The sequence below is a fragment of the Canis lupus genome, chromosome 13 (assembly GCF_011100685.1).
Source record: "Canis lupus familiaris isolate Mischka breed German Shepherd chromosome 13, alternate assembly UU_Cfam_GSD_1.0, whole genome shotgun sequence".
NCBI classification, from domain to species: Eukaryota; Metazoa; Chordata; class Mammalia; order Carnivora; family Canidae; genus Canis; species Canis lupus.
The window spans coordinates 27,934,097-27,957,687 of record NC_049234.1 but is presented as its reverse complement, the minus strand read 5'-3'; the positions used below and the strand labels follow the sequence as shown (position 1 = coordinate 27,957,687).

At 51.9% G+C, this 23,591-nt stretch overlaps 1 protein-coding gene across 4 annotated transcripts in view; it reads left to right on the top strand.

Annotated features, from left to right (window-relative positions):
• The first annotated feature begins 7,212 nt into the window (after positions 1-7,212).
• ASAP1 (ArfGAP with SH3 domain, ankyrin repeat and PH domain 1) overlaps positions 7,213-23,591 on the top strand; it is a 357,363-nt gene continuing 340,984 nt past the window's right edge. For all 4 annotated transcript variants that reach the window (XM_038555531.1, XM_038555529.1, XM_038555530.1 and 1 more), the window contains exon 1: positions 7,213-7,315. The gene's annotated coding sequence lies outside the window, so the exon portion shown is untranslated. The remainder of the gene's footprint in view (positions 7,316-23,591) is intronic.

The window sequence follows — 23,591 nt, the reverse complement described above, 5'->3', positions numbered from 1 at the left end:
TCTCTTAATCCTAACACTTTATGGTATGTGTACTTTCGTTGTCCCTATTTTGTAGAACACTGAACCTTAACAATTTAAGTTGCTAGGCAAAATCACAGGGTTGGTAGGTGAGCGAGATTTGAAACCCAGGCTACAGGGGCACCTGGGTGGTCAGTCGGTTAAGCATCCGACTCTTGGTTTTGGCTCAGGTCATGATCTCAGGTTCCTGGGATCCATGCTGAGCATGGAGCCTTCTTGAGATTCTCTCTCCCTCTCTCTCTCCCGCTTGTACTCTCTCTAATAAATAAATAAATCTTAAAAAAGAAAAAAGAAAAACCGAGCCTATGGACTACAATGCAGGTTAAGCACCTGGCTTTGTGTGTATGTGTCCCAAACCCACCTTCCATTCTTTCCTTCCCTTCTTTCCCCCCTCCCCAGAATGTTTTCTTCTTTGCACCATCTCCAGGTGGCCCAAGCATAGTGGACATTGATTAGATTTTGGTGCCAGTATCCATTTCCTCTTCCTAAAAACACTTGGTTTCCCATAGAGTGACCTCTTTCCCACTGGCTCTTGTTATGTGGGGCTGAAATCAGGAGCCTTGCCATCTCCTGGCTAAGGGACGGGGAGTGAGGCAGGCTGGAATCTGAATCATAAGCAGCAAAGTCGAGGAGGCTGGAAGAGTTTGGAATTCCGTTCAGTCCTGCTGAGTGTGCGCCAACAAATTCAGCAATCAAGATAAAAAATATTTCAACACGATATTGTGTAAAAGAAAATTGATGCAAACATTCCAGGATGAATAAAATATCACACTTTTAAAAACAAGGGTCAGCATGACTGAATTTTCCTTTTGCCTCAGGATTCAGTACAGCCTGGCACGGCACCGCTGGACATTTCCCCTTTGGGGGGGAGGGCCCTCCCGGCCTTGCCCCCAGCCGCTCACCCCTGCCTCACATTCTGTTCCACTTCCACGGGTGGATGCCCACGGGGGTTGGGGCTCTACGTCCTCCTTGGCTCTCTGGGTGAAAGCCCTTTCTCCTTCCACCCTCCTTGCTGTCGAACTCACCCTCGCTCGCCTCCTTCTCTGAATGTCAGTTTCTTCATCCATAAAATGGAGATGATAAATAGGATATTGTCATGACCATTAAATGAACGTTACTATCTACACAGCTCCTGACTCCAGGTGATCTCTCAAAGTGAGCACCAAACATCAACATCACTCCACAGTCGGCTGACATGCCTCCCACCACAAAGGCCAAGGTTGCTGCTTACGGTTGGCCAGATGAAAAATTCACACCTGGCTCCCCCACTCTGCATTTCTGACCACCCAAAACTCAGCTACGGACTCCTAGAGACTCCTCCTCCTCTGCTGCTCAGTAAATTTTGGTGTCCTCTGGGGTTCTTGCTCAAATGTCTCTTCGATCTACACCCTCTCCAGGTCATGTCATAGATGCCCACAGCTTTACGTGTTTCCTCTTGTCTGTGATACATCTGTGACATCCAGACCTTTTTCTTTCTTGTTAAAGATTTTATTTATTCATGAGAGACACAGAGAGAGAGGCAGAGACATAGGCAGAAGGAGAAGCAGGCTCCCTGTGGGGAGCCTGATACAGGACTCGATCCCAGGACCCCAGGATCATGACCTGAGCCAAAGGCAGATGCTCAACCACTGAGCCACCCAGGCGCCCCTGTGACATCAGATCTTGAGGCCCAAATTTCCAAATGCTCACTGGATGTCTCACCTGTGTCTGCCTACCACTAGGAATATCACTAGTACGAGCAACCACAGAATGAAGACTAACTAGTATCCACATGGAGCCAAGCACTTGACACGGATTACTTGATTTCATCAAAAACTCCATTTCACAGAGGAAAAGCAAAACAAGAACACAAAACAAAACAGCACAACAAAATAGAAGCCGACAGAAGGGAAGAAAGTTGACCAAGGTCACGAACCAGGGAAGTGGCGGAACCGGGATCTGAACCCTGAAGCCGTGACTCCGCCATTGGGAATAGGTGCTCCTGCTATTTGGACTGCAGACTGTCCAAAGTCACACCTTTTAAGTGACATCCTGACAGGAGGGAAAGATGATAGAGCAGTTGTTCTCAACTAGAGAACGCTTTGCAGAGTCTGGTGACATTTCTGTTGTCACAACTGGGCTGTGGCTACTGGCATCCAGGGGGTAGAGCCCAGGGATGCTGCCGAACATCCTGCAAAGCACAAGAAGCCCCCACAACAATGAATTGCCCAGTAGGTTTACCCCAAGGACGAGAGCCCTGCATTGGAGAAGTCGGTATAAAGCAAGACCATGAGAAGCTAGTAAAGGGTGTTAGCCATCTAGATGCTTTTCCACCAACGGCGCAGGTCCCCCTGCCTCCCTCTTCCCACCACCCTCAAGCCCACCGCCTCCCCATACCCCAGGCAAAGCTGCTAACTCTTACCCACCACCCACACTGCCTTCCCAGCACAAAGCACAAACAGGAACTCATTATCTTCCACCTTGAACCCCTCCCCTCCCATGCTCTTTATCATGGTTAAAAATACCACCCTCCCCCTCACAGGTGAGCACCATTGGCCCCCTCCCGTGTTCTCACCACCGCCCCCCACTCTCCTTCCAACCTTCAGTCATCAAGCTGTGCCTGTTCTGGCTCCCCAAATCTTCCCTGCTCATCCTCCCCTTTGCCACTCAGCTTACCTACTTTGGGCCAAAACAGCCTCCCGTGCCATTTCTTTTCCAGTTATGGGGCTGAAGTCACTTTGTATTCATCCACATTGGAATGGATTATTCTCACCCAGTGCATGAATGTCAGGAGGAATTAAATGAGGGGGCCTTAAGAGCCCACCTAACCCCTGGTTGAGGAATCCGAGGTCAGCTCACCGTGGGACTGGGTCCGTCCTTAGCCCCTGACCCTCTGCTCCAGTGGACGAGGCGGTCCCGTCCCTGTCCCACTCACCTCCCCCTCCCGCCCCTCCTCATCCTCAGCGCCTGTTCCACCAGTGCGCCCTCTCCCACTCTCCTGGGACCTTCCCATCAACCACAGATGCTCACTCGCCCACCCGTCTTTACAGAATCCTCCACCCTCACCTCCCACTAGCTATAGACAGCCTTGTTTCTGAAAAGAGTTGTCTACACTTGCTATCTCCCACTCGCTCCTCAACCCACTGCAATCTGGCTTCCAATCCCTGTACTCCATTGAAACAGCTCTGGCAAAAGTTATCAGCCTTCTAATTGTCCAATAAAATGCATACCTGCTTTCCAATCCTTAAATGACTCAACTTTCTGGGGCATCTGAGTGTTGGCCATTTCTTACCTTTGACGAAATTTCTTCCCTTATCCTTGGCTTTCCTTCCACTCCCCTTCTAGGCTCCTCTGTCTCAGCCTCCCTTGGAAACACCTCTTCCTCCGTCTACGGTGCCTCTCAGAGGTCAAGCCTGATCCCACTATCTTCTTGGTCCACACATTCCACTTGAGCGAATTCACCCACAGCTCGCACCCATAGCTTTAACCATCAGGAGACGCAGTATAGGGTGGTGGTTAAAAGCCTGAACTCCAAAGCTCCTCTGTGCACGTTTAGCCTTGGGCCAGTTACCGAACACTTCTGTGCCTCAGTTTCCTCAACTGTAAAATGGTACAAAGCTTTTCAGTCTCATTGCTTTCTGTGTCTGAACATGCACTTTTGCTCAGACCATGCTGAACCTCGTACAACTATATTATGTGCCCATACTTGTGCTCCGTTTTTGCTCGGGCATATAGGGGGTGCCTGGGGAACAAATCTGTGAATAAACGAAGGAATGTTGCCCTGGATTGGGCTCCCCCAGAAATAAACTCTGAGATAAGGAATTGTGTGCAGCTACTTTATTTGGGAGGTGATTGGTCCCAGGGAGAATGAATGAGCGAGAAAGAGAGGAAAGAGACAAAAGGCATAAAGAGTGGATTAATGGGCAGCCCGGATGGCTCAGCGGTTTAGCGCCGCCTTAAGCCCAGGGCCTGATCCTGGAGACCCGGGATGGAGTCCCACGTCGGGCTCCTTGCATGGAGACTGCTTCTCCCTCTGCCTGTGTCTCTGCCCCTTTCTCTCTCTCTGTGTCTCTCATGAATAAACACAATCTTAAAAAAAAAGTGGACTATTAACTGGTGGATTACTATTAGGGGGCAAGTGGACCCAATTCCATTGGAGATCCCTGAGGAACTGTGCCAAAAGCACTTTGGCACCATCTATGAACTAGGAAATGGGTTCTCACCAGACACCGAATCTGTTCGGACCTATCTTGGACTTCCCGGCCTTTGAAACTGTGAGATATGAATTTGTGTATGTGTGTGTATAAAGATTTTATTTGTTTGTTTGTTTATGAGACACAGAGATAGTGCGAGAGAGCACGAGCAGGGAGGAGGAGAAGGAGAAGCAGGCTCCCCACTGAGCAGGGAGCCTGATGCAGGACTCTATCCCAGGACCCCGGGATCATGACCTGAGCCAAAGGAAGGCAGATGCTTCACCGACTGAGCCACCCGGGTGTCTCTCTGTGTTGTTCATAAGTCACCTTGTCTGTGGTATTGTTACAGCAGCCAAAGCTGCTAAGATACACCCCGCCCCCCCATGCTGACTTAGGAACCCTTCCCATGCTCTCTATAGCCCCCGGGGTCCCTTGGGCATACCTCTAGGAGAGGAATCCTCTCCCTGCTTCCTAAATAGAACCTCCTGGTCTATCTTCCTTGGAGAGCAAGAATAGCTCATCTCTGCAGATCTAGTGCCCAGAAGTTTTTTGAGCACATTACAGGCATTTAACGAATGCCTTTTAATGAATTCAAGTTCATCTTGCTCAGGGCCCCACTCAGAGTATGCGGTCAATAAATACAGACTCCTTTCCTCTCCCTCCAAGTCAAAGAGTTTGCCATGGGACTTTTTTTTTAATAATAACTTTATTTTTTATTGGTGTTCAATTTGCCAACATACAGAATAACACCCAGTGCTCATCCGTCAAGTGCTCCCCTCAGTGCCCGTCACCCAGTCACCCCCAAAGTTAACACATACTTAGATAATAATACACTTATACTTGCCATGGGACTTAAGAGAGGGCTCACCCAGCGAGCATATGATGTGATAAATATGTGCCTTAAAGGAACAGAAGTGCGGGGGGTGGGGGGGGTGGGGAGCACAAAGGAGTGAAGAGTTAACTGGGACTGTCCCAAGGAGACTGCAGTTACGTCATCTGACAGTCTTAATTACTTATGCCTTTAATTTTCCAGAAGCATTAATAAAGCCGTCTAGTGCTTCTTCCATTACACTGGGCTTTCTCATCTGAGCGCCTCCCCATCAAAGCAGAAGATACAGGATGCTAAGGGACAGAGTGAACCAGTCACTCTAATCTTGTTTGCCCCTTTCATTAATGTGACATGACTTTGGGGAGGGTCTCCTGTGGGCCAGCTACTCTCTTCCTGGCACTGGCATGCAAAGTGGTGGAGACGGCTGCAGCCCGCTCTGGTGCAGCTTGCCCACGCAGGGGGAGACAGATGATAAATAAGCAGCCAAATAGGATCAATTAAGGAGTGGCAGGGGCTCTGAAGCAATGAACAGGGCCTGCAATGTGCGGGAGAGGTAGGGGTGGAAGCGGATGCCAAAGACAAGTTGACCAGGTGGCCGGGGAAAGCCCCCTCTGAGGAGCTGACTTCTGAGCTGTGAGCTGAGTGCCAAGAACAGCCACGTGCAGAGTCTTCCAGGCGGAGGGAACAGCAGCTGCAAAGGGCCTGGGGCAGGACCCTATGCTCCTGGTGCCAAGCCCAGAGTTGGTCTCACGGCTTCTGACCCCGGAAAAACTGTTGCAGGAGAGAGACGATCTTGCATCTAGAACTGACGTGGAGCGGAGGAGCTGACACTCAATTTTCTGTTCCCGGCAAGTTCATTTCAAGCTTCTGTTTTCACTCAGGGGCATGTTGTTCCCTCTTCAAAGTCTGACTGGGTTTCAAAGGAATTTGAAAGACTTACAGCAAAGCCACCAAGCTGCATCCTCCAGGTAGAAACGCCTAAATGCGGTTTCCCCATGCCTGTGGGAAACCACAGAGAATCATTCCCCCCACCTCCCCCACCCCTCACCCCCTGCTGCCCAGTTGTGGCCTGACTGGTCAGAGATTTACTTTGCTTTTCTCAAGCTTCCTGAAGCCTCTCCTGACTTTTATTTTTAGGTATTTTTTTTCCTCTCCTGACTTTTAAAGAAACCCCCACAAACGTCCAGACTCCTGGGTTAAGAGCAAAAGCCCCAAATTCCGTGAGATTTGTGAGTTTCGTATTTCACCAGAAGGGGGTCTGCAGAAAGCAGTTTCTCAAACGCTGCAAAGAAAGACAAATAATCACTCGGTGATTAGGAAGAAAATGAAATCCTAAGGCTTCCTAAGCGGACACAGACAGGCCCAGCACGCTTGCCCCGAGTTAAAACCTGCCTTTCTCAGAGGTCTCCCATGGTTAATAATCCTCGGTGTGAGCATTTACAAAAAGTGCCAGGTCCCGTCTGAACATCTGATTTCCAAATCAAACCTGGGAGAGGGTAGTATTACCAGCTCACTTCACGGTTGAGGACACGGAGGCCCAGAGGAGTTAGGTGACTTACCCAAGGGAACACAGCCAGGAAAACAAAACAAAACCAAAAAAAAAAAAAAAAAAAAAAGGCAAAAACCAGATTCTCACCGGCCTCAGGGTCTGACATCCAGTTTACTGTCCCTACTCTCCTGATAGAGAACATCCCTGCCCCCTGCCCTTGGACGCAAATGAAATTAGCAAAGGGGGAGCTCTGAAAGGGGGGGGCAGCCAGGTAAAGTGTTGCAAACAGGGGCAGGGACGGCAGGGAGGTGGCAAGCCGGGTCTCCGCGGGCCCGGGAAGGGCAGGGACCCTCCTGGATCGGGGCGCAGGTGGGGGGCCCGCCAAGGCCAAGGTTCCGACTGAGCACCTCCCGGCCCCTGCACCTCCGTGCGCGCAGCAGGCGGGGGCGCGCAGCAGGCGGGCGGGAGGACACCCCCACCCCCACCCCCCCACCCCCCACCCCCACCCCGCCCCGGGCCGGCGGGCCAAGGGTTAAGCGAGGCGGGAGCCCCCGGCGCGGGCCGGGAATGCTTAGTCAGGATTCCGATTTCCTGTCGAAGTGCTGGGATTTCCTGCGGCCCGAGCGCCCGCGCCGCCGCGGCCTCCTCCCCCGGCACATGGTCGCCCGCCCCTTCCTGCGCCGCGCTCGGCTCCCGCGCCTCCCGGCCGCCGCCGCCCTCCGTCCGCAGGGCCGCCCGCGCCCGCCCGGGGCTGCGGCGCGCGCCAGCCATGGAATGATGCCCACGGCCCGCCCGGTCCCGGTCCCGGTGAGTCGGGCTCGTCCGCGCCCCGCAGGCGGCGGGCTGGGGCTGCGCGCTGCGCCCCCGGCGGTGCGCCCCGGGCGCGGGGAGGGCGCGGGGAGGGCGCGGGGAGGGCGCGGGCTGCAGGGGGGCGCCCTCCCGGGAGGCTCCGGGGCCCCGCGGCGCCCGGCTTTGTCTCTCGGGGCGAAGGAGGAAAGTTCCCCGCGTTCCTGGGAAGGCGGCCCGGGCCCCCCTCCCCATCCATCCCCCTCCCCATCCATCCCCATCCCCATCCCCATCCCCATCCCCATCCCCACCACCACCCCGGCCCCGCAGGCCCCAGGCCCCTGGGCTTTTTTAAAGCAAGGGAGACGAAACGAAGCGGGGGGAGTGGGGGGCTTGGGAGGCTTGGGGGGCTGGAGATTCGCAGCCGGGGGGCTCGGGGATGGCTGGCGGGAACCCCGGAAAGGGCTTGTGTGTTTCCCGCGCGTAGCATTTGGGGACCTGCTGCATTTTCGGAGGCGCGACGTGAAGTTTGAAAAGAATAAAAGAAACTCGCCGGCGTGTCTGGGATCCTGCGGTTTTCCTACAATCCCGGGAGTTTTTCTGGGGCGTTCCTAGAGCGGGCTCCTCACTTAGAGGATTGATTCATTCCGGGAGCGCAGGGGTGGGGGGTGGATGGATGGACGGATGGACGGATGGATGGATGGACGGACGGACGGATGGATGGATGGAAACCCTCCCGTGGTCTGCAGCGTGTTCTCCGCCGTTTCCCTGCGCGCATCTGAAAGAAAGAGCAAGAACTTTGTTCCACTTCTTGCGTAGATTTCGGTCAGGTTGTCTGGGCAGGACGCTGGGTTCTGGGATGACAGCGGGGCCAGGGCCGCTGAGCAGTGTTGGGCTGGTGAGACACCATTGGTTTTGAGACCTGTTTTCTCTCTGCTGAACCCTGCACCCCAAGGCCTTTTCTGGTTTGTGATGGGAGGTCTGTCGACTGTTCAGCCAAAAGATGGAGGTTTTTTGGAAAACAGCAAATCCGCACGGTTTAGAAAGAGAAAGGGTTTCCCTTAACGACTGTTTCAGCCCCGTGTTGTCAGGCATGTCAGGCACTTGCCCCAGGTGGCCTGGGCGGCCTTCGGACTCCCAGTCCAGTGCTCCCTTCGCTGTGGCAGTTTCTGGTCTGAGAGCCATGAGACATTTGGGAATATGTCTTATTTGCATTATAACCGTTGTTGTTTTACTCCTTCCCTTGTTCTGTCCTATTACTGCTGCTGTTTTTGAGATGTGTGGCTATCTCAAACTCTGTATTTTGAGAGTGAGTTAAAAAAAAAAATCCCTAGCCCCGTACTGTTCAGCCACCAAATGGAGTTGAAACCTAAAATGGGTGGCTTATTACATAGGGAATTACTTTTCTCTATCCCATTCTTTTGTGAAAAATAGCAAGTCCTAAGTCCAAAAAAAAGGGTGGTATCCTAGCACGAAATATACCCGCATGATGTTCCCTGGACTTGATTCTCAGCCCTCCGGTATCTGGTGAGCTAAGCAGCCCGTCTATTTTTCTACTTAGGAGAGCTCCGAGTGGCTGGTTTTTCATTTTTAGTATGTGATAATGTCGGAGAGAAAGGACTTGTTCGCAGGCTTGCCATTTGGTGAAGGAAATTGAAATTCTCTCCACCTCTCACCAGCCACAGGGAGCCAGATTTTCAAAATCAGTCAGAGACTTGCAGGCCCCAAAACGAATGTGTGCATCCAAATGGGGCCCTCCCTCGCCTCTGGTGAGGACCCACCTCCCAGCTGGCATCTCCCGGCTGCACCCACTGGGCTGACGTCTAAAGGGAAAAGGAGATTCACGTTACCTGGAATAGTGTTGTTACTGAATTTTCCCTGCCGGTTCTCACTTGGGGTTTTGACTGGGTCCTGCTACCCCGTTCTCATTTTTCCCTCTCTTGTTTCCTCACCGTTCTCTCCCAGTCGCTATACTTGGCATGGGCCGAAAAGAAGTCTTTTCTGTAGGATGCCCAAGTGATCCCCATGTAAAGCAGTGGTGATAAGGACAGCTAACAAGTATTGAGCACTTGCTCGATGCCCTAGGCGTGTCACCTGCCAAGAAGTCCCAAGGAGGAGAGGGAACTCCTTTGGGAGCCTTGCCCAGAAAGGATGCCACTTTTCAGATTCATCTGGAATTGACTCATTCTTTCATTCATCCAGTCCCCGTTTGCTAAGTGGCTCCCCCGTGGGAGGTGCCAGTCCTGCAAAGATGAATAGGACCCTGTGTTCAAGGCCTTCTGTTTCCAGCCTCATCCTTTGGTGTCAGCTTCACACTTGCTCTTTTGGTTAGTCAGTTCAGCAAGCTTGTATTTGAGCACCTGCTCTGTGCTAGCACCCGATAAAAGTCCTGAGGATACTGCGCAGCCGAGCAAGATAGGCCCGGCCCCGCCCTCATGGAGCTTGCATTCTGGTGGAGGGGCTAGGCCAAACAAAGCAGCTCAGATGAAAGATTGTGATTCTTGTTTTCAAAATCATGACCAAAGCCAAGTGGGGTGGGGGTGGAAATGGGAGTGGTCCAAGTTTTGCTAGGGAAAGGCCTCTCTGAGACTGAAGACTTGAGAAGAAACTGGGCAGAGAGTTTGCAGGGAAAGAGCATTCCAGGCAGAGGGATCAGAATGCGCATGAAAGAGCTGAATGTGTTCCTGGGAGGAAGGGGAGTCCGGGGTGCTGGTAGTGGTGGAGGGTTGGGGGGCAGAGTGTAAAGGAGCAATGGGGAAAACAGCACAAGGTGAGGTTTCAGAGAGAGGCAGGTTCTTAGCCATGCTGGGGAGGTGTCGTTCCCCCCTCCCCCCTCAAGTACAGAGGGATGTAGGACTGATCTTTGGCTCCAGTGTGGGATCTGATTGACATTTTTAAGAGGTCACTTTCGCTGCTTTATGAAGAGTTGATCACAGATGGCAGAGTGGAAAGCACCAAGGCCAGCTAGGCAGTTAGGGGGCCATTGCACAAATCCAGAAAAGCTGGTGGTGGCTTAGACCAGTGGAGGCAGAGGGAAGTAAGTAGTGCATGTGATCTGGTTAGAACCCGGAGATAGAACTGATGAGATTTGGTGAGGGATTATTATTATTATTATTATTATTATTATTTTGGTGATGGATTAAATAGGGGTGAGGGTGGGGAGGGACTTGAGGATGACCCCTGGGTTCTGGCATGAACAGCTGGGTGTCCTTTGGGAAGACGGGGAAGAAGAAAGGGGGCATACGTTCCGGAGAAAATCAGGCTCCGTGTTGGCCGTGCTGAGCAGGAGATGTCTAGGAGGCATCCAGGTGGAGACTAAGGGCAGACAGGAGGGCGTGTGGCTTCGGACCTCAGAGGATGCCTCTAGACCAGAGACCCTGACGTGGAAATTGTCAGGCTGCAGCTGAGCCACCCAAGTGCTTGCCAGCACACGCCCTACTGTTTCATTTCTCCAAGGGTCTGCTTATGTTCTTCCTCATGCCTGGGATGTTCTTCCTCTCTCTCAGCCTAACTCCTACTCATCTTTGAAAAAAATACTCGTGTCTTTATCTCCTTGAGGACACCCCCAGATCCCCCCAGCCCCCAGATCCCCCCCAGCCACCAGATCCCTATGTTTACTCTCATGGTAGTATTTAACTAAGTTACTTTTTATAGTATCTTATGTTTAAGAAAAACTCAGTGCAGGCCCTCTCACATGGTAAGTGCTCAACAAATGCTAGCTGCTATTATTATTATTATTGGGAGTGATGGAGAGGCATATAAATACAAAGTACGTTAAATTGGATAAATATAATGATAAATGGCGTATTAGTCTCCTCTTCCTGCTGTAATGACCACAAACTTAGTAGATTAAACAACACAGATTTATTGTCTTAACAGTGCTGGAGGTCCGAAGTCTGAAACGCATCTCCTTGGGCCAAAATTAGCGTGGTGGCAGGGCCCTGTTCTTTCTGGAACCTCTAGGAAAGCTTCCCTCCAGAGGGAACAGGGAAGATTCAAGAAGAGGAGGCCCCAGGGAAAGAACTGGTTTCCTTGCCTTTTCCAGCTTCTAGAAGCTTCCTACATACGTTGGCCTTTGGTCTCCTTCCTCTATCTTCAAAGCTGGCAGTGTTGGTCTGAGTCCTCATGCTACCATCTTTCTGGTTCTCTCTTCTGGCTCCCTGTTCCACTTTTAAGGAGGCTTTTGAGTATATCGGGCCACCGGTAGAATCCAGAATACTCTCCCTATTTTAAGGTCCAGTCATTAGCAACCTTAATCCCATCTTCCCTCTTAATTCCCTATTGCCACATACCCCATGTAAGCTAATATATTTGCACCTCCTGGGGATTAGGATATAGACATCTTTGGGGGCTGGTAAGGGAAGGTATTATGGGAGCCCTGGGGTCAGGCTCCATTCCCATCTTCACTGTCCTCTCAACTATTTATTATTTCATGCAAGCTTGCCTCCTTGCCCAGCTTTCCATGAAAATTGAGGATTCATGTCACTGTGCTCTCTTTGGGCTGTAGGCCAAACTGTTCACTTTCAATCCAGGGACACTAATTCTTCTCACCCTGCCTTATGGATAATTTAAATCCAACTTCTTGGGGTGCCTGGGTGGCTCAGTTGGTGAAGCATCCAACCCTTGATTTTGGCTCAGGTCATGGTCCTGGGGTCCTGGGATTGTGCCCTGCATCAGGCTCCCTGCTCACTGGGGAGCCTGCTTCTCCCTCTCTGCCCTGCTCATGCTCATGCTCTCTCTCTCTCACACTCTTTCTCTCTCTCTTTCAAATAAATAAATCTTTTAAAAAAGGAAAAGGAAGGAAGGGGCTGAGGGCCGTGAAGGGTTGATACTCTGAGTACGCGGTGGTGGATTTTGCGGCACAATGTGAATCCTAGCACTGTGTGTATCTTTTATGCAGCTGAAACCTCCAGTTCCAGAGCCACAGCTAGTGTCCCCAGCCTCAGCCAGCCCTGTTCCCAAAGCAGGCCACAAGAGCACCCAGGAGATAGCATGTGGTTCCATCAGGACACATCCATTTGAACCGCTAGGGGAAAAAGTAACTGGAGGCCTGGCCTGGTGGTTGGTGTGCGTCAGGTGGCCCCATCTTCTGAGAGTGAGGCAAGCACACCACGATGGGTTGACTGGAGCCACATCGCAGTCAGGGAGTAATTGAGGCCAGATTTCTCACATCCTCTTGGTTATTTGGAGAAAATGGGCTCCTGTCCCGGATGCTCCCCAGAAACAAACGGCTTCCCCCAGACCTTCAGTGTTTCAGAGAGCCACATGACCCCTGCTGGCCACTGGCGTGCTGGGATGCTCGGCGGCCGAGGTTGCCGACTGCCTGAGCTTCCCCTGCCAGGAGCGTCAGTCCCCATCCTTGGAAATGCCACAAACTAACTCATCTTGTAATATTTTTGGCATTTCCTCTTCCTTTACGGCTCTAAGTCAGGAAATGCGAAAGGCACCGAGTTAGAAAAACAGAAGGGTGATAGAGCAGTGTCTTGGGATCCCTCCACCACCGGAGTCTGGTGACACTTGGGACAAAGAAGCGTGCATGCCCGTCCTCACTTCCCCGTCCTCACTTCCCCCAGATGCGCCCAGGGCCCACGCTGGGTGCAGATCCTCCTCCTCCGTGGGCAGAGCAGGAAGGAGGGAGCCGAGACAGCGCCTGCTGTGGCTTCTGGGGAATGGCTTGCATTTCCCTCATCAAAACCAAGTGTGATGAGCGCTGGGTCTTATGCTATATGTTGGCAAATTGTACTCCAATAAAAAAAATAAAACTTCAAAAAAAAAAAAAGAAAAAGAAACCAAGTGTGAGTTTCCCCAGCTGGACTTGTGCCTCTGTGAGACTCCACCTGTGTGCAGCACCACTGTGTGCCTGTGTTGTCACTATGTACGGAAATAATTATCTTTGCCAGCAGAAAGGTGGAAAGAGGGCTCTAGTCAGAACCCATGACACATGCAACTTGTCCTCAAACCGCTCAGAAAAAAATGCCAGATATTGTAAAAATTAGTACGAGTGACGGGGAAGAGAAGGAGAAAGCTCATAGAGTGGAATGTTAACTATAGGTAAGCTGCTCCGTGGAGGGCTAATGGGGGCTCTTGGCACTATTCTCAATCTTGCAATTATTTCCAAGCACAGAAGTTTTTGCAGATGGGAGAAAAAAAAGAGTGCTCGACCATTCCTTTGTGATTGTGACCTTGACAGATCGAGGGTAGCTCCAAAGCACAGTCAGTGGACAGGAAACCCGAGGACGCCAAGGCCTGCCTCTGACCCTGCCTTTCCTTCTGCTCTCGCACTTTCTCTACCCAACTGAGATAATGTCGGAAAAGCATCCTTTGCAGGGATTCCATAAACAGGAGCGTCACGACAGCCAGCTCGTGTGGAAGCGTGTTTGTTCACATGGTTGCCGCTCCCTCAGATTGAGCGCCTCAACCCCTCCATCCTGGCACCACCAGCAATGGCAGGTGGTGACCAGGGAGCCTGAGTCAAGTGTCTTGGCTTTAGTTATTCAGCAACGTTGCCACATTTGTTGAATTTCTTCATCATTGAGCTTTTATTTTTAACGGCTTTATGTTTTACTTTTAGAAACTCTCGTTGGTTCTCTTTCAGATCATCCTGGCCCTTAGTCCTTTTGTCTTTTTCTTTCATTAGGGTTTCTCTTCCTTACTTCATACCTTTGTTTTAAATGTACTGACATTCTTTTTCGAGTTGACCTATTACATTCATTCTAAGGGAACCAGTTTGCATTTCCTGGATCTTCTGGTTTGGAGGGGGCATGGTGGTTCATGTTCTTGAGGCTCACCTCTCCTGGATAGCACAGGTGTCTCTGCAGAGTGGTTTTATGCTTCAGTAGAGGCTCCAAGGTTTTCCTGGATTCCAGACAAGTGGTAGCTTTAGGGCCTGAGATGTTTAACACCAGACTGGAGGTGGAGGTTTGGGCTCTACGCCCATAATTAGGGCTTTAACATTTGCACAGGAGCTTTCTCCCCCACTCAGACCCTGAGGTAGACACAAGCTCCTTTGCCATTTCTCTGCACTGGAAAGGGGAATGGTTCAGGCTTTCAGAGGAGGCTGGGGTCCCTGTGGGGGTCCTAGCTTTGTAGAGGGGTCTCAGCTCTCCTTTCATTCTGTAGATGCCAAGCAGAGACCGGCCGGCTTATCGTCAGTCTTCTTTTTCAGACTAGGAAGGAAGAACATTTACAAGAAGGTAAGAATGGCCATTTTGAGAAAAGAAAACCAGAATCCCCATATGAGACCAGTAGCAACAAAGAGATTTAATTCAGATGAGGAAGTCCTCACTGAGCACTGCCTGTGGGTTTGCCTTGGCAAGTTGGGGCTGGGTCTTAAGATGCCCGTCCCTCCTTGTAACCCGCAGCACAGAGCAGATAGCAAGCAGTTAGGAAGAATGGGAGGGAGCAAGAAAGGAAATTAGGTGGCTGCAGAAGGCAAATGACCAATGCAGAAGACAGAATAAGATCGTGAAAAGTAGTGCTGAATAGTGACTCAGAGTTCCGAGTTCTAGTCCAAGGACAGATATTGACTATTAGGGGACCTTTACGAGCGCCACTCCCCTCTCGGAATCACACTTTCTCACCCGCATAAAGGCAGTAGCTCCTGGCCCGGTTATAGTGGGAGCAAGAGTTGGGAGGTGGGGGCTTTGGAGGGTGAAGCCTTTTTCTTGTCTTCAAGGCCTGTGGGGCAGTGTATCCTCCAAGGCCACCTTGCTTTGGAGACTCCCTCCGGGGACCCCTGGGTGGCTCAGTGGTTGAGCATCTCCCTTTGGGTCAGGGTGTGATCCTGGGTCCTGGGATCGAGTCTTGCATCAGGCTCCCCGGGAGGAGCCTGCTTCTCCCTCTGCCTGTGTCTCTGCCTCTCTCTCTCTCTGTCTCTCATGAAAAAATAAATAAAATCTTTGAAAAAAACAAAAAAAACCAGAGACTCCAGCTGGCCTGACAACCACTACGGGCACTGGTTTTTCTGGGGAAGGGTAGCAAGCATTTTAAGTCCTCAAACCTTGTTCTCAAACTAAGGGGTGGTTCTTTGTTGTATAGTCAGTAGTTGGACATTTGGGTGCTGAGCTGACACGTATCTCGTGCGATGTCCTTCCCCTAGAAGCTCCCCCAGGGACCCTACAAATGAGGGCCCAGGTGCCCCTGAGAAAAGCAGGATGAATCTGTGCATTGTGTTGCCCTCATGACCTTTGACCCCCTGTTCTCTGAAGCTGCTCCTCTGGATGGTGGAACTCATGATCTCTCTGGTGTCTGTCCTTTGGCCACGTCCCTCTTTCCTGCCTGAAGTGTTGGTGGGTGGAGGATAGAGGCATTTGTCATGATGCAATGTGAAAACCACTGGGCTTAGAATCAATAAGAAGAGCTAATATTTATTGTGCATTAACACACCTCAAGTACTATTCTAAGCAGTTTAACTATATAAGCTCATTTAATCCTCATATTAACCCGATAAAATGGCACTGATTTTTTTTGTTGGGGGTGAGCACTGTTTTTAATCCCCATTTTATATGCAAGGAAACAGGTACACGGGCCCTAACTTCTATAAGGTCTTATAGCTCATGGGTAATAGGACTTGAAGCAAAAGGATCTATGTTCGGTGCCCACACTCTTGACCATGATGCAATATTGCCTCTGAAGACTTGAATTTGAATTTCACGCTCCAATTCCTCGCGTGGCCTTGGGAGAGTCTGCCCTTTAGCCTTTCAGAGCTTTTACGTTCCTCTTCTGTAAATTTTTGAAAAGCTTGCAGGTCTTAAAAATGGTGTTAAAATTAAGCAATACTCATAGAAAGTGGCTTTAGTGCTTGACGTGTCATGGATACTAAACAAAAGAGAGTGGGTTCTCAGTGGGATAAGAGTTCTAATTTACGCGATCAATCGAGGGAGGACACATGAAGGAACTAATTCCTTTTAAAGAGTCTTGTCTTCAGAGCACAACTTTTCCTGCACATCCCGCCCTGTGCTGAAGCACTGAGGGCAGAAGGTTAGAAAATCAAAGCTCACGTGCTAGAATTTCTCCTAGTTGGTTAGGAGAGGACCATATAATTGTGTTTATAATTTTGGACCATGTCTGTGCACACCATAGGAAAGTTACAGAGAAATAGCCCCGAGCATCAGAAAGGAAAGACGATGGTCATCCCGGTGGAGGTGGCCACATAAAACTCTGGGGAAGAGGTGCTGTCTGAGCTCACTCGTCCAGGATGAGCAGGAGTTCAGTGAATGGAGAGTCAGGAAGGGTATTCAAGGCTGAGACTCGCCAGACTGAAGTCCTTGTGGTAGGAAGGTGCCGGTTATATTTTGGGAGGTCTAAGGAAAACATCTGTTCGAGGAGAGAGGTAAAAGTTGGTTAAAGTAGAGCAGCTTCGGGGGGTTCTCTCCGGAATGCAATCGTCTCTGTCCGCCCTCCTGTCACAGAACTCCTGATCTAGAAAAACCAACTGCAGTGTTGTTTATAGACCTTCCTTTAATAGCCTTTTGCAAATTTCCTCTCCTAGGACAGTTACTTCCTCGGACCTAAAATAGAATCGTAGAAGGGTGGAGATGTGGGGTATTTGCAGACTACACTCCCTTTTAAAGGTATACTTGGAGGGGAGTGGGTGAGAAGGTGTAGCAGACACTGTTGGTTGCTTATCCAGCACCCTTTGCCTTTCCTTGCTCCCAGAACATTAATCTTTGGAAATTTACCCTCTAGGGGCTTAAGGGAGGTCAGTCCCAGCCCCAGGGGTGAACCACTGTGGTCCTGCCTGCCTTGGTAGTGATTTGCTTAGGTATGGGCATCAGACACAGCTCTGGCTATGAAATAAGAAGAGAAATTTCTGGGGTTGGGGGGATAGAGAAAGATTTTTCTCCATCTTAAAAGGACACATTTAGGAAGACATAACCTCTCCTGCGATGGGATATGGTGGGGTTAGCATGTGATACCTGGAGTGGTGGCAGCCGTTTTGGGACCATGAGGGGCCTTGCTTAGGGAGACCATGTTGATCATGTTCAGAACAGAAGGATGGAAGGAACAAGACAGTTCCCAGTCCTTCCTGTGGTGATTCGCTCTCTTATTCTTTGGGCACCTATTATATTTGTAACCCACTCCTCTCTCCCTCCCCACCTCTCGTTCTTTATTGAGTGCCTGCGAGTAGCCGGCGGTAGTGTTGCACACTGATATCATCGTTCATGAGTGGATGGCAGGCACGCACAGAGACTTGTGAGCCAGTGTGTTACATGTGGTCATGCGGGGACACAAGGCATCAATCACTAGGTGCTTTTGAAGAGGTGCCTGACCCCGCCTTGCAGGGAGGGGGCAGAGAGGCCTTGCTAAAGAGTGTAATCCTTGAGCTGAATATTAAATAATGGATGGTTAGCTAGGAAAGAGCGAAAGGAAAGGAAGGAAATTCTAGGTGTAGGGAACCAACGAAGCAAAGATGTGATGGTAGAGACAACCTGGGTTGTACCGGGATCTAACTAACCCCGCGTGCCAGGAACCTGATGTTTGAGGTGGGATGTATTAAGGCTGGAAGAAGAGGCAGGAAGAGCCATGTCCAGAAGCTTAGACTTCACCCTGAGACCACGGAGAAGCCTTTGGAGGTTTAAGGCAGGGGAGTCTTGTGACACCGTCCTTTAGAAAGACGACTCTGGCTGCGTCGCATCAAGGGGACTAGGTGTGTCGGGCAAGGACTGGAAGCCGGGAGGACCGTTGTGGATGCCCCTGGAGGAGTGTGGGAGCAAGCCCAGGATATGGAGGGGAAGGTGCATCGGCAGTAAGATGGGCTGGATGCGGGGCCCGGGGTGGAGGGGTTGCCGTTGACAACACTGAGCTTTCTGTCTCATTTGCCAGGCTGAGTCACATCTGTGTCGCAAGCCTGCAACCTCCTCCGGCTCCCGGTCCCCGCAGTCTGCTCATCCCCTGGCGTGCTCGGTCCGGGCTGCATGGGAGACGGAGGAGGAGGAAGCAAGGTTGCTCCCTCTTCCTTATCTTCTCCTCCCACAGCTCAGCTATTCAGTTCCTGTTTGAGGGGCTCGGGAAGTGGAGCCGTGACGTGGGCTTCCTGGTGGTCCTGCTTCCGAGGTTGGAGCCCCACCACCCTTCTTTGTCGCTGGTCTCCCCAAGCAGCCCGATTCTGGACAAGCCCATCCCAGCCCCTTCTGTGTGCGCCCGGCACGCCTGCCTGGGGCCCGGCTCCTGTGCCATCCCTCCTGGATCATCTGGCTGGCTCCTAGCTCACTGTCCCCCCAAGCTGATGCCAGAAGGATCTGGGGTCCCCCTCCTGGTGCCCGGGTGGGTCACGTTGGGGAAGAAAGCTGCTTAGGCCTGCCCTGGCTCTCTTATTCGCTGAGTGCCCTTGGGACAAGCCACTCACCTTGCTGAGCCTCTGTTTGGCCACCTGTGAAATGGGCATGTGCTGCCTTGCTGAGTGGCAGGTGAGGGAGAGAAGGTATTACAGCGCCTGCCTGAACATGCACACACGCACTGAATTTCTCTCGCCCCTATGGTCTTTTATATATATATATATATATATATATATATATATATATATATATATATATATAAAGATTTTATTTATTTATTCACGAGAGACAGAGAGAGAGAGAGGCAGGGACATAGGCAGAGGGAGAAGCAGGCTCCTTGCAGGGAGTCCGATGTGGGACTCGATCCTGGGACTCCAGGATCATGACCTGAGCCAAAGGCAGATGCTCAACCACTGAGCCCCCAAGTGCCCCTCTTGCCCCTATGGCCTTATTCACCTCGGGGAGTCCTGAGTCCTCACCCCACAATGGACCAGGTGCTCCTCACTCGTGTTTGATGAATTATTCCTTTATTCCCTTTCAATTCAGGCTTTGATGGCCTCTTTTTCAATAAGTTTGAGCAACTCTCTCCAGGCCTGTAAGGGCCAGAGGAGTGGGGGCCTGAGACTCCAGGGGGTTCGTGTGGAGGAGGAAGGGGAAGTAGACTTGGGTGCAGGCTTCCTGACCCCACGCCCTGAGCCTGAGTCCTTGCATTGGCCACTCTGTGACTTCCAGGGCCGTCAGAAGCTGCATCCTGGGGCGGGTTGCCAGGGTTCAGGAATGTGTCATCCTGTAAAGGGGTGAGGCCGTCCATGCAGCTCTTCTAGACAGCGACAAATAGAAGAGTTTGCAGAAGCAGGGCTGCATGAGTTAATTAAGGATGTGCGTGTTTTTCCACAAGAATCTTAATGGGCGTGAGGTGGTATACGTGTGGGGTATTCCCACCTGGGAAGAAGCTGGGAATCGGTTGGGGTAAATTGAGTTCAGTGATGATATTTTAAGCTTCTGGTTTGAAGATAGTCACAGTGCTGAGCATTTGCAGAGAGGGATCGTGTTGGAGCTGAAACAGAAAGGCTGCAGAGGGTAATCACCTCATCAGAAGCAAAGCTCCTGTGGTGTAGACGATGGGTAAGAGTTTGGGTCCTGGCCTTGGGATGAGTCCTGCCTGACTCAGCCTTTTCCTGGCTGACTTTGGAACTTGCTCACCTTGGGCAGATGGTGAGAATAGGACTTCATCTCCCGGGTTGTGGGGGGAACCTCTGTGCAGTAGCACGTGGAGAGCACACGTCAACCACCAGTGCAAATATGCTCTGACCTGATGATGAAGATGGTGCCCAGAGGTTGAGTTGTATTCTCCAGAAGAGACAGGTGGAGTCCTAGTGGACTCCCCAGGACTTCAGAATGTGACCTTATTTAAAAATAAGGTCTCAGGACACCTGGGTGGCTCAGTGGCGGAGCGTCTGCCTTTGGCTTAGGTGGTGATCCCGGGGTCCTGGGATCGAGTTCCACATCGGGCTCCCCACAGGGACCCTGCTTCTCCCTCTGCCTGTGTCTCTGCCTCTCTCTCTGTGTTTCTCATAAAGAAATAAGTAAAATCTTAGAAGATCTCTATAGAGGTGATCAAGTTAAAATGAGGTCATTAGGGGGCGTCTTAGTCCAGTGTGACTGGTGTCCTTATAAAGAGGGGAACTTGGGACGCGGAGACAGACAGGCATGCGCACAGAGAAGCCAAGGAGGGGACCCAGGGGCGGCTGCCGAGCGACTGGAGGGAGGGATGCATCTGGAAGCCGACGAGCGCCAAGGGCTGCTGCCAACCACGGAGGAGGAGGCAAAGCAGGATTCTCCCGGAGGCCGCAGGAGCAGCGCGGCCCTGTGGACGCCTTGACTCCGGGGTCCTGGGGTCCGGAGCTGTGAGGCAGGGGGTTCCTGTTGGTTTTAGCCCCTCGTTGTTGGGGCTCCGCAGTGGCAGCCCCAGAAATCCCGGGCTGCCCAGAGTGACGGCGGCACGGGTCTGCTGCTGGGCTGCTGGCATTCACTCAGCGAACGCTGGCGGGACGTAGCTTCGCTTGCATGGCCCAGCCGCGCCTCCACATGGCACTTGCAGAGGACTTTCTTTTTTTTTAAAGATTCTTTTTTATTTTTAAAATATTGTTTATTTATTCATGAGAGACACACAGAGAGAGGCAGAGGGAGAAGCAGGCTCCACGCAGGGATCCCGGGACTCCAGGATCACACCCTGGGCCAAAGGCAGGAGCCCAACTGCTAAGCCACCCAGGTGTCCCCAGAGGACTTCCCTGATGTGACCCTGCGAACGAACAGGAGGCTAGAAGTCGGGGCTCCCAGCCTGGGGGCCGAGAGGCACACGAGAGAGCAGCTCCTCTGGAGGCGACGTGACGTTACATCTGCCGTGTGACCGTAGGGAGACGGGGCGCGGGGGGCCCTGGCCGGCGGCCACAGCCAGTGAGCGCGAGGGATCGGAGGAGGGTTCCGTGGGTGCGGTGGGGAGCAAAGGGTGCTCCCCGGGGACTCAGGGAGATGAAGCACCTGAGCGAGGAAGAGTGAGCTGGGACCGGATCGGAGCAGAGGTGGGCCCTAATCCTGCTCTGGGGAGTGAGGCTTGTGTCTCTGTACTTTAGGAGCCCCCCCTCCTGCGGGGCTTGGCTGTTCCGCCTTCGTCCCCCACCTGTGTGGTGCCCCGAGAGCAAATTCAAACGGGAGGGACAAACCCTGAGCTTAAAGCAGGGAAAGAGTGGGGCGTCTGGGGGGCTCAGTCGGCGAAGCATCTGCCTTCGGCTCAGGTCGTGATCCCGGGGTCCTGGGATCGAGCCCCGCCTCGGTCTCCCCGCCCAGCAGGGCACCTGTTTCTCCCTCTCCCTCTGCCTGCTGCTCCCCCTGCTTGTGCTCCCTCTCTCTCTCTGTCAAATAAAATCTTAAAAAAAAAAAAAAAGTAAAAGCTTGAGTTGTTCTGGGTTGTAGAGACCGTTCTGTGGTAGAAAGAGGGAGACCATGGGCACGAGAGTCCAGGGTGAGAATGCCGCCTCTGCCCCTGCTTTGAGAGCCCCCTCTCTGCTCGCTCTGCTGACACCCACTGCGGAGTGGAGATGAAAATGAGATCGTGTAGGACGAGTTTGTGGCACCTGCGAAGCCCCAAATAATAAAAGTTGGCTCTTGTCCACTCAACCCTATGTACGCATGGAACTCTGGCAAAGGGCTTCGTGCTGCTTATATATTTTTTAAAGATTTATTTATTTATTTGTGATAGACATAGAGAGAGAGAGAGAGAGAGAGAGAGAGAGAGAGAGAGAGGCAGAGACACAGGAAGAGGGAGAAGCAGGCTTCATGCAGGGAGCCCGATGTGGGACTCGATCCCGGGACTCCAGGATCGTGCCCTGGGCCAAAGGCAGGCGCCAAACCGCTGAGCTACCCAGGGATCCCCTCGTGCTGCTTATAAAAGTCAGTAATCAGAGGTGGGAAGAGAGAGGTGGCATCTGCACAGGTCTGTCCTTCATGGGAGCAGACTCACCATCAGAAAGGTGGAGAGTGGGGTCCCTGGGAGGAAGGGGTGAGATGCGGGGTCTCCGGAAGGCGCCGATAATGCTCCCTGGCAGGAATGATACTCCTGTCCTCCTCGCTCTCCAATTACTCAGAATATTGCAGAAAAGCCGGTAGAGGATTCTTAGCCTCCTGTGTCTTAAAAATAGCCCCTGGCAGCCCGGGGGGAGGGGGGGGGGGGGGCTGCTCAGCGGTTTAGCGCCACCTTCAGCCCAAGGCCTGATCCTGGAGACCCAGGATCAAGTCCCACATCAGGCTCCCTACATGGAGCCTGCTTCTCCCTCTGCCTGTGTCTCTGCCTCTCTCTCTCTCTCTGTGTCTCTCATGAATAAATAAAATCTTTAAAAAAAAAAAAAGCCCCTGGGCTCTGAGGGGCCAAGCTGTTTTCCCCATGACCCCTTCTGCTGAAGTGCCCCTTCCCCACGCACCCCTCCTCTGCCCCTCTGCCCGGTGATGACTTGGAGACATCCTCCTCCCAGCCACTCTGGCTACAAACCTTGTTCTTTATTCCACGCTGTTTATTTGAGCTTCCACTGCACACTGGCATTTTGCTGGGGGCTGTGCAACATCAGGGAACACGGCACGGAAAAATCCCCGTCCTCATGGAGCTAATGTTCCAAGGGGGGAGACAGCAGACAGACATCAAATGTATGGATATGAGATGGTGAAAAGTGCTTCTGGGGAAAAATTCACTGCAAAGGAGACTGGGGAGTTCTGAGGGGGTGTGCTATGTCAAACGGAGTGTTCAAGGAAGCTCTCCCTGAAAAGGTGACATTTGAACAAAGACCCAAAGCAGCCGAGGGAGTGAGCATGTGGCAATCTGGGGCAAAATGTATCCTAGGTAGTGGGCATAGCCAGTGCAAAGGTCCTGGGGTGGATGTGGAACCATGTTCAGGGAACCTCAAGGAGGCCAGTGTGGCGTGGAGTCATTGAGGAGGCAGTTGTTGATGAGAGGAAAAGGTGATGGCATGGGTGGAGGCATGACCTTGTTGGGCGTCCTGGGGACTTTTGCTTTTATACTAAGTGAAGAAGGAAGCTCTTTGAGGGTTTTAAGCAGAGGAAGAGTGATAGGATCTTGGCTTACTTTATTTTTTAACCAGGATTCTGCTGTCTGCTGTTCTGGAGAGTGGGTTGGAGGGGGCAAGAGTAGAAGAGAGGTGGTTGGGAGCCTGTAGGACTAATATAGGCAGAAGGGGAAGGTGGCCTGGACCAGTGGTGGGGATGGCACAGCTCTGGATTTGTGGATCCCCACCCCTCAACTCATCTGAACCGTCACCAAGCCGTCCCAGGGAGAAGGGGAGAACTTTGTAAGTACTACACACTAGGTCCACTAACTAGGTTGAGCTCCTTAGGGACAGGGATGCACCCCCTTTCCGGGTGTCGCTGGCACCTACCCAGTGCCTGACATACACGGTAGCCGTTTCTAAGCTTTATTATGTAGATAATGGACCTGTCATTCCCGATGCCCAAGA